General features: G+C 34.1%; 1 pseudogene; it reads right to left on the bottom strand.

Moving 5' to 3' along the window:
* Positions 1–229: 229 nt before the first annotated feature.
* LOC142554776 (protein IQ-DOMAIN 2-like) lies at positions 230–3,851 on the bottom strand (annotated as a pseudogene).
* Between the last annotated feature and the right edge of the window lie 6,272 nt (positions 3,852–10,123).

Here is a 10,123-nt window from a genome sequence, read left to right as displayed (position 1 = left end):
TAGTACTTTGCATTTTCCATCTCATGGAACCCTTTTCGCTCTGCTTAGTAACTCATTGTGATATATCTAAGAGCTCGGAGAGAGGACGTGGAATAAAATGTAATTTTTTTTAAAAAAAAGAACAAAAATATAGAAGATAGATAATATCGTTTATTACCGACTCATGTGAAAGTAAAAAAAAAACATAAAATCTCATATGTAAAATAAATAAATAAAATTTAAAATTTGGTCATAAAACTCGACTCACAGCATTGACATCAATGGAGCTAGTGTCGACCTTCGATGACCCAGAATGCCACCTGGGTTGGCCAGGTGAAGGTGGAAACGAGAGGTGTTTCTTTGCAGATCCCTTCTTTGAATTATTTGTTGGAAATTTCAATTAAATTTAAAGATTGAATAAAAATTATGTCTCATGAATATGAGAGTGTCTTTTGGCTCTCCACATTCTTGAGTTAGTTGTGGCTCATTATTTTGGAAGTGTCTTTTGACTTTCCACACTTTTTAGTTAATTGAAGAGTTTTGACTCTTCATATTCTTGAGTTAATGGGAAGATTAATTGAGTTAATTAATCTTCCATGACTCTTGGTATGCATTTTGGGGATTATAAATAGTGTGTTCATTTCTTCATTTCAAAAATATGGAAATTTTATCTCTTTCAAACATTCTCTTGTATTTCATATTGTTAGCTTTCCATTTGGCCTCCGTTAAATTTCGGTAATAAAGTGAAGGTATGTTTTCGGTTCGCTGATGTAGTTACTTCGTGCTAAGTTGCTGCAATATTTTGCCGTTGTATCCTGGGAAACAGTTGTCTGTCGAGATCCTCGAAGCACCGTCGGAGGGGACAAATCTGTTTTAAGGAAAATGTACTTCGTACAAGACTCGGTTTGATTTACTGTTTTATTGTTGTTATTTTATACACGATATTCACACTTTCAATAATATACTAATTTTCGTATATTGTTTTTGATTGTCGACTACCGTGACCTCAACAAGGTCTGCCCAAAAGATGAATTCCCTCTGCCGAACATGGATATACTTACTCATCGACAGTGTTTCGAAAGCTTTTCATTTATAGATTGCTATATTGAGTATAATTGGATAAAGATGGCTCCTAAAAATGCCGTTCTGTCTGTATCTTTACGAGATTGCTTTCGTTCCCTACTTCTATATTTTTTTTATTTGCAATTTGGCTAACATTATTACCACTTGCCATTCCTAATGGACTTGGCAACTTAGACTTTGCCTTTGCAGATTGAATGGATGTCATGTAACTCGGAACTGACATCGACCTTCCCAAGCTTTCATCGTCTCTAACTGATGAACCAACAATATTATGCCTCCTATTACGCTCGGATTGTAAGCTAAGAATGCTTCTTGAATCATCTTCTTGACTTAAAGCACTCCATCCTCTTGGGTTCGCGGGTTTCAATTTTCTTGCTGCTACTGAAGATGCAGATGCCTTCGGAGGAGTGGGAGTTCCAATTTACTGGTAACTAGAAGGTGGCTTTTGGTACATTGGTGATGACATATTTTCTGAGTTTAGTATGTGACATGCAAAAGATTTTGTAATTTTTCCTTGACTAGTTCTGGGGATAGCACTTTTTGTCGATACAGAATCACTGTTAATATCTTCTCTCTGTCGAACTTGGAGTTTCCCATGGCCTATCAGCCATCCATCGTTCTAACCAGCTCCAACCCCAATGAGGATTAGTTGGGTCCATGAAAAGTAAATTTGAAGAGCCTGCTGACTTCTTCCACATTTGTTGCTCAGTTCACATGTCGTCAAGTTAACAAAAATGTAAGATTTATGATGCCATAAAACATTTACGGAAGTGAATACTTCCATTTGAATGTTTCAAATGTTACAGATTTTTCTTCACCTTGGATTAAAAATTGAATAGGTCATATATACAAAATCTTTGTCAAAGAAAGGTTAAATTTCTAAATTTATGCAATGCTGGTAGATGGAGATAAAGTGAGTACCTGATGAGTGTATGAATAAGCCAATGCTCTTTCTCGCCTCATAGCAGTTTCGTACTTGTGGAGCAAGATCATCAATTTGTTCTTTTGATTGCAGACTGTCATCCCATTCCTTTCCCATCTGTAAAAGATGTTGCCATGTTTGTAAAGAAAAAAAGGGCATTAGTAGAATATACCAACTTTCAAGCTCTCCAGTTCTTTAGCACATTTCTGCAGGAGCTGTCTATGAAGAGCTCGATTCTCTTCTAACATCTTGATCCGGCTTGATTGAATCTGAAAGAGCCTGCATGCATTTAAGAGTGTTTGTTGTTCGACGGTTCACAATCTGCCCATCAACAAATGATTTCATTCTGACTAGTCCCTCTTAGAGCTCGCAGTGCTCTCATTGCCTTAATGTTAGCAACACCATAAAAAACTCTATTCTAATCAATTAATTTTGTTTTTCAGTAAGGAATTAAAAGTAACACCAAATTTTCTGATTCATGATTCTTTAGAAAATATGTGTATCCCTTCTATATTATCAAAGTACTATACCAGGTAACCACATAATGCTGTCTGAATTTTGATTGCCGCCATTTCCTCCTTTGATTTTCCGACAAATCTGGCCACAGTAAAAGTTTGAGGTAGCTCAGGAGTTTCTGGTGTGGTAGTTAATGTTGGAAATTTTAAGTAAATTTAAAGTTTGGATAAAAATTATGTCTCATGAATGTGAGAGTGTCTTTTGACTCTCCACAATCTTGAGCTAGTTGTGGTTCATTGTCTTTTGACTTTCCACATTCTTGAGTTAATTAAAGATTTTTGACTCTTTATATTCTTTAGTTAATTGGAAGATTAACTGAGTTAGCTAATCTTTCATTATTTTTTGTGTGCATTTTAGAGGTTATAAATGGTGTGTTCATTTCCTCATTCCATATATATATAAATAAATTTTACAAACACTCAAGATCTCTATCAAGCATTTTCTTGCATTTCATATGGTTAGCTTTTCATTTGCCTCCGTTAAATTTCGGTGATAAAGTGAATGTACAATTTCAATTCGCCGATGTAGTTACTTTGTGCTAAGTTGCTGCAAGGTTTTTCCGTTGTATCCTGAGAAACAATTGTCCGTCCAGATCCTCAAAACACCGTCGGAGGGGACAAATATGTTTTAACGAAATTGTACTTCATACACGTTTCAGTTTGATTTATTGTTTTCTTGTTGTTCTTTTATACATGATATTCATACTTTCAATAATATACTTATTTTTTTTAATGCTTTGACTTTATAAGATTGCTTTTGTTCCCTACTTCTATAATTTTTGTGTCTATAATTTTGTTATTAGCAATTTCGTTAACTGCTACATCCTTGTCATGGGCTGCAGCAGGAACAACTGCTACATCATAAGCATGTTTTGTCTGTTTATCCTCCAACTCCATCAACTTCACATCTTTTATTGGCAGAAGAGGACGAGGATACGATACTTCAACAGTCCCTGGATTTTGAGGATCTGAAACCGATGGCTTTTCTTTCCTCAACCATTTTTTCTTCGATTTATTCGCTCTCTGAATTAAAAACTTAATAAAAATTTAGTTTCCATTCATAAACAAACAAGTCATCATACTATTAGCCAATCCGATTTGTTTCTAAATTACGAACCTCAGCTTTCCTTTCCTCTGAATCTATGCTGAGAACCTTCTTCAATGAAGAAAGCCAACTTTTCTTTCTTCCTATCTTTCTGTCATTCCTCAAGCACTACACTCTGCAAACAGAACAATCAAACATACGATCTAAAATATTGGAATTGCAATGTTTCCTTCTAGTGTAACTTCAAGCATTGCTTCCAAAAATCGGTCCAGTGAATTGTAACTTCATCGATCTTAGACGTCTCCATATCCTTACCAATAAAATATGAGTTTTACATCACAAACTGTTATTCTCAAGCTCAATCGAAATTTATCCTTATTTTAGGTGGCTGAATCGACCAGAAACCTGTTTAGAATATGTTTTACGCTCCTTAATGAGTTTCATGATTTTATGTTGAGAGATAGATCTCATGGTACCTATAGTATATTCAAAGACTTTATCTATGCAGTTTGTATGTGTATACAGATAAAGTAAATGATAAAATTGAATAGAATAGTAAAATGTTATTAAAATAAATATAGTTTTTCAATAAAGTTCAAGCTACAAATTGACTTGTTGAATACCTACTCTAACACTCATATCACCCAAAGTTCTTTGGATTCATATGTTAAAATATGCGAGTTAATAAAAAGATTAATCTCAAGGGTAACATTGACTTAACATCAAGGTCCCAACTATTGACACATGCTGCCATCGACCTCCAGATTCAATTCAAAGCGAGGAACATCTTTCGATTTGAATTATTTTATTTTGCAGAATATGAGGGTTTCTTGAGCAAAAAGAATACTTCGAAAATTGTCGGCAATATGCATTTATTGTTGTAGGGACAACATGTTTTGCAGCCTTTGAAAAAAAAAATTAAACAAGGTTGGCAAACTTTTGTCGAAGAAAATTCAGACGGGAATAACGCGTTTTTAACGCGTATTCACACGGACAAGGGGCTCTATAAATAGAAGCTCCCCCTTTCATTCTGAAATCATCCCTTCTTCGAGTTTTCTCTCATCCTATTAGTTCTATAATATTTGTGAGATGTTTGTTCTCCTGTATTAAGAGAGTGTGTGTTCTCTTTGGAAACACAATGAGTGAATTGTACACCACAAAATATTATAATGGAATTCTTTTCATCTTGCCCGTGGTTTTTATCCTAATAATTTTTAGGGATTTTTCACGTAAATCTCGGTGTCCAATTTATTCTTTATTTTAGGTTTTATTATCTCAAATTCCGCACGTGGGACCAACAAGTGGTATCAGAGCCTTGGATTTAAAATTTCTTAAAATTCTGAGTATGCTCTGTGGTTGCAGCCTAGACTGATCTTCCATTTCAGAAAAGATTTTTTTGAGATTTTTTATTAAGGCGGGATTAATTTTGTTCAGTCTACTAAATTGTTGTAGACATAATGGCGGCATGTACGAGATAGCAAAGCTCAACGGAAGTAATTTTATGATGTGGAAAATAAAGATACAAACAGTTTTAAGAAAGGAGAATTGCTTGGGGGCTATTGGAGATAGACCGGTGGAAATTACGGACGATGGAAAGTAGAATGAGATGAATGATAATGTTGTTGTCAATTTACACTTGGCTATTGCAGATGAAGTACTGTCAAGTATCTCTGAGATAAAAACAGCCAAAGTTATCTGGGATACTCTGACAAAGATGTACGAGGTCAAGTCACTATACAACATGATTTTCCTAAAGAGAAGGCTTTATACTCTTCAGATGACGGAATCATCATCGATGACCGATCATATCAATACGCTAAATACACTATTTTCCCAACTCACTTCTATGGGGCATAAAATAGGAGAAAATAAACGTGCGGAGCTTCTACATCAAAGTATACCAGATTCATATGATCAACTTATCATCAACATTACCAACAATATTCTTATGGGCTTTCTAAAATTCGACGATATCTTAAATGCGGTTCTCGGAGAAGAGAGCTGGCGCAAGAATAAGGAAGATATGTTGGTAACTTCGAAGCAGGCAGAGGCTTTGCCGATGATAAGAGAAAGATTTATGGACCGTGACTTCAATGGGAGCTAAAGACGAGATAGATCAAAGTCGAGAAGTAAGAAGAAAAATATTTACTGCTTTAAATATGGCGGTAAAGGGCACTTCAAGAAAGAATGTACGAGTATCGAGAAAAGTTCTCAAGGAAATGTGGCCAGTACTTCAGGCAGTGGTGAAAGATTATTCAGCGAAGCAGCAACTATTGCAGAAGGCAGACACAAATTTTGTGACACGTGGATTATGGATTCAGGAGCGACATGGCACATGACGTCTCGGAGAGAATGGTTCGATCATTATGAACCAGTCTCAGGAGGATCTGTATTCATGAGAAATGATCATGCCTTAGAAATCGCTGGGGTCGATACTATCAAAATAAAAATGTTTGATGGCACCATTCGCACCATTCAGGAGGTACGACATGTGAAAGGACTGACGAAAAATCTTTTGTATTTGGGGCAATTGGATGACATTGGGTGTAAAACATGTATCGAGAACGAGATCATGAAAATTGTGAAGGGTGCGCTTGTAGTTATGAAGACGGAAAAATTTGCTGCAAATCTGTATGCACTTTTGGGAGAAACACACAAAGAGGCGGAACTAGCTGTTGCATCAATTAGTTCAGGAGAAGAATTAACAGTGTTATGGCATAAAAAGCTCGGGCATATGTCAGAACGGGGGTTGAAAATTCTCTCAGAATGAAAGCTGCTGCCGGGACTTACAAAAGTGTCACTACCCTTTTGTGAGCACCGTGTTACCAGTAAACAACACAGATTAAAGTTTGGCACTTCTACTGCCAGGAACAAAATCATATTGGAGCTGATTCATTCGGTTGTTAGGCAAGCACCAGTTGTATCACTAGGAGGAGCGAGATACTTGAGATGTTGGGTGTATCCAATCAAGAAGAAATCAGATGTTTTCCAGATCTTCAAAGATTTCAAAGCGCGGGTTGAACTTGATTCTGGAAAAAAAAAATCAAGTGTTTGAGGACTGACAATGGAGGAGAATATACCAGTGAAGAGTTTGATGCATATTGTCAATATGAAGGCATCAAAAAAACAATTCACGATGACTTACACACCTCAAACATAATGGAGTGGCGGAGCGGATGAACAGGACCTTGTTGGACAAAACAATAGCTATGTTGTTGGACAAATCAACCCATCTTCCTGTTAACTTCAAGTTATCATCCGAGATGTGTCCTAGCAGTGAACCAGAGAGGATGGAGATGTCTCGAGTACCATATGCATCAGCAATGGAAAGTTTGATGTTCGCTAGGATTTGTACAAGACCGGACATTTATCAAGCAGTGGGAGCAGTTAGTCGGTATATGGCGAATCCTGGACGAGGGCATTGGAGCACTGTTAAGAGGATTCTTAGATACATTAAGGGTACCTCAAATGCTGTACTGTGTTATGGAGGATCGGATTTTACACTCAGGGGCTATGTCGATTCAGATTATGCAGGTGATCATGATAAGAAAAAACTACTACTGGTTATGTGTTTACACTTGCAGGAAGAGCAGTAAGATGGGTTTCAAAACTGCAAACAGTTGTGACATTATCTACAACAGAGGCAGAATACATGGCAGCTACTCAAGCTTGCAAGGAGGCAATTTGGATTAAAAGGTTATTGGAGGAGATTGGGCACAAACAAGAGAATGTTTCTTTGTTTTGTGACAGTCAGAGTGCCTTGCACATAGCAAGGAATCCAGCCTTTCAATCTAGGACGAAACACATTGGAGTTCAATTTCACTTTGTGCGGGAAGTAGTAGAAGATGGAAGTGTGGATATGCGGAAGATCCATAGAAAAGATAAAATAGCTGATTTTCTGACTAAGCCGGTGAACACTGATAAGTTTGAGTGGTGTAGATCCTCAAGTGGCCTAGCGGAAACGTAAGCAGCATGTAATGGCAAGATTGAAAAGATGTATGGAGATGTGTTGATTCTCAATCAAATCTCCAAGTGGGAGAAATGTCGGCAATATGCATTTATTGTTGTAGGGACAAAATGTTTTGCAGCCTTTGAAAAAAAATTAAACAAGGTTGGCAAACTTTTGACGAAGAAAATTCAGACGAGAATAACGCGTTTTTAACGCGTATTCACACGAACAAGGGGCTCTATAAATAGAGCTCCCCTCTTTCATTCTGAAATCATTCATTCTTCGAGTTTTCTCTCATCTTATTAGTTCTATAATATTTGTAAGTTGTTTGTTCTCCTGTATTAAGAGAGTGTATGTTCTCTTTGGAAACACAGTGAGTGAGTTGTATACCACAAAATATTATAGTGGAATTCTTTTCATCTTGCCCGTGGTTTTTACCCTAATAATTTTAAGGGGTTTTCCACGTAAATCTCGGTGTCTAGTTTATTCTTTATTTTCGGGTTTTATTATCTCAAATTCCGCACTGGGACCAACAAAAATCTCGTGAATTGACTCCGAGTATCCAAGTCGTTAACCACGTCTCGGCAATTTCGATAAGATAGAAGTCAAATTTTCAATAAAACTTCTATTATTTCACCAAATACAAAACCAATGTGCAACATATCTATTTCAATTTTTTTCAGATTTTTCTCAATTATTTATTCCACGACAATTAGTCTATAAAAAATTTGCCAAATGGAATAAATAAATTAAGTTCAAATTATCATACTACACAATACAAATATTCAATAAAAACATATTACACATATTTAAAATAATGGTTACATTTATACAAAATAAAAAAGTCACACGTTATCTAGACAAATTAGCATATTTTTAAAATAATTATATATTTTTTATCATCCAAACAATAATAACAAAGTACGACGAAGTAATTACAAATATTTTTAATATAATTATTCGTGATTTTATATAAAATTAGCTTAATTTCAAAAATAATTCATCACATAGCACATTCTCGCTAGTTGCAAGATCGGCTATATGGGTATTAACTTTCCAAACTAAATGATTTTCACACATGTCATCTTTTAAACCAAGATCTAAAATATCAACTTTAACCACATTTATCTAAGTTTTCAATGACCTACCCTAGGGGTGGTCAAAAATTTTTCATTAGGTGGACAAATTTTTTTCTCGAAGAAGCGTCTTGAGGAGTTAATATTCATAAAAAAAAAAACCTTGTTTCATGAATGTTGTAAAATGAGAATGGTGGGAAAAATATCATAATTAAAATACTAATAAAATTAAGTACATGTAAAAAATATAAAGAATTTTGTTGAATTAGAAAGATAACTTATATTCAATCTAAATCATATACTATCAATAATTGTTTTACTTTTGATTTCATAATGATGTACAAATTGAAGCATATTTTTGAATCAAAACGAAAAATAGTATAAAATTTTTTCTTTATCAAAAAACTTGAAAAACATATAATGAACTAGCAATATAAAATCCCTTAATTTACAAATATTATTTTTTTATTAATTCCAATTATTAGCTAATATGATCAGTTACAAAGTCATAAAATTATATTGCATACAACAAATTTTCGCACTAAATAACTCACTTTAAACCAACCGATTTAATCACATTCAAGATAAAAAAAATATAAAATCAAATATCATCTATCAATATCCAATTCAAAATTGTAAAATACTATATATATATATGTGTGTGTGTGTGTGGATCATGGACTTTGTTTTTCAATTGTGAAAAGATAAAAATGATCTCCTTATCAATACAAATCCAAAAATAGAATATCAAAATTTATAGTTATTTCACCTAATATATAATTAATAGTTAATGAATTATTGCTACAATATACATTGATTGTAGTAATTTTTATAATTTCAAAAGTAAAATATAACCTATATATTAATTTTATCAAATAATTCATCTTTATATTATTTTTAAATGTTCTACATATGAGTTAAATTTTCTCTCCACGTTTTTAAAATTTTAGTGTAATTTTGTAATTATATTTTTAATGCAATTTCTAATAAAGTAATAAATTAGAGTATCACAAGAAGATATATATAAAATTAATTATATATGCAATAGTAGAATATCGTGATAAATATAGATTAATATGATATTTGAAGTTTAATACTAACATGTTAGCAATTAAATTGATATTTGATAGTTCCTATTTGGATTTTTTTTTTGGGCTAGACTACCTAAATATTTTGTGTAAGAAAAATGACCCATATCTATCAAAAGAAGGAAAAATGTGTAAAAAATGACGACGATCATAGCCTACATTTTTGACAAAAGGTACAAGTCGCCTTAACTTTAGAAAATTGAGACGCGCATGCGCCTCTTCTTTTGACTCTCGAGCTCCCGATAAACACATCGATGATATGAGAAATGCATATAAATAGCGGTGATTGAGGTCCCTAAGTACACACCGCATAAGAACAAAATACATCATCTACGGAGAGAGTTGGAATGCTTAGAATGTTTCAATCGGAGGAAATAAACTTACAAATCATTCGATGGCCGAAGGTAACGCTCGATCTGCTTCCGCATATTATTTATCATGTTCATAAATGTGTAGAAACATGATT

Source organism: Primulina tabacum, chromosome 8, assembly GCF_025594145.1.
Source record: "Primulina tabacum isolate GXHZ01 chromosome 8, ASM2559414v2, whole genome shotgun sequence".
NCBI lineage: Eukaryota > Viridiplantae > Streptophyta > Magnoliopsida > Lamiales > Gesneriaceae > Primulina > Primulina tabacum.
This window is presented reverse-complemented; position numbering and strand designations above follow the sequence as displayed.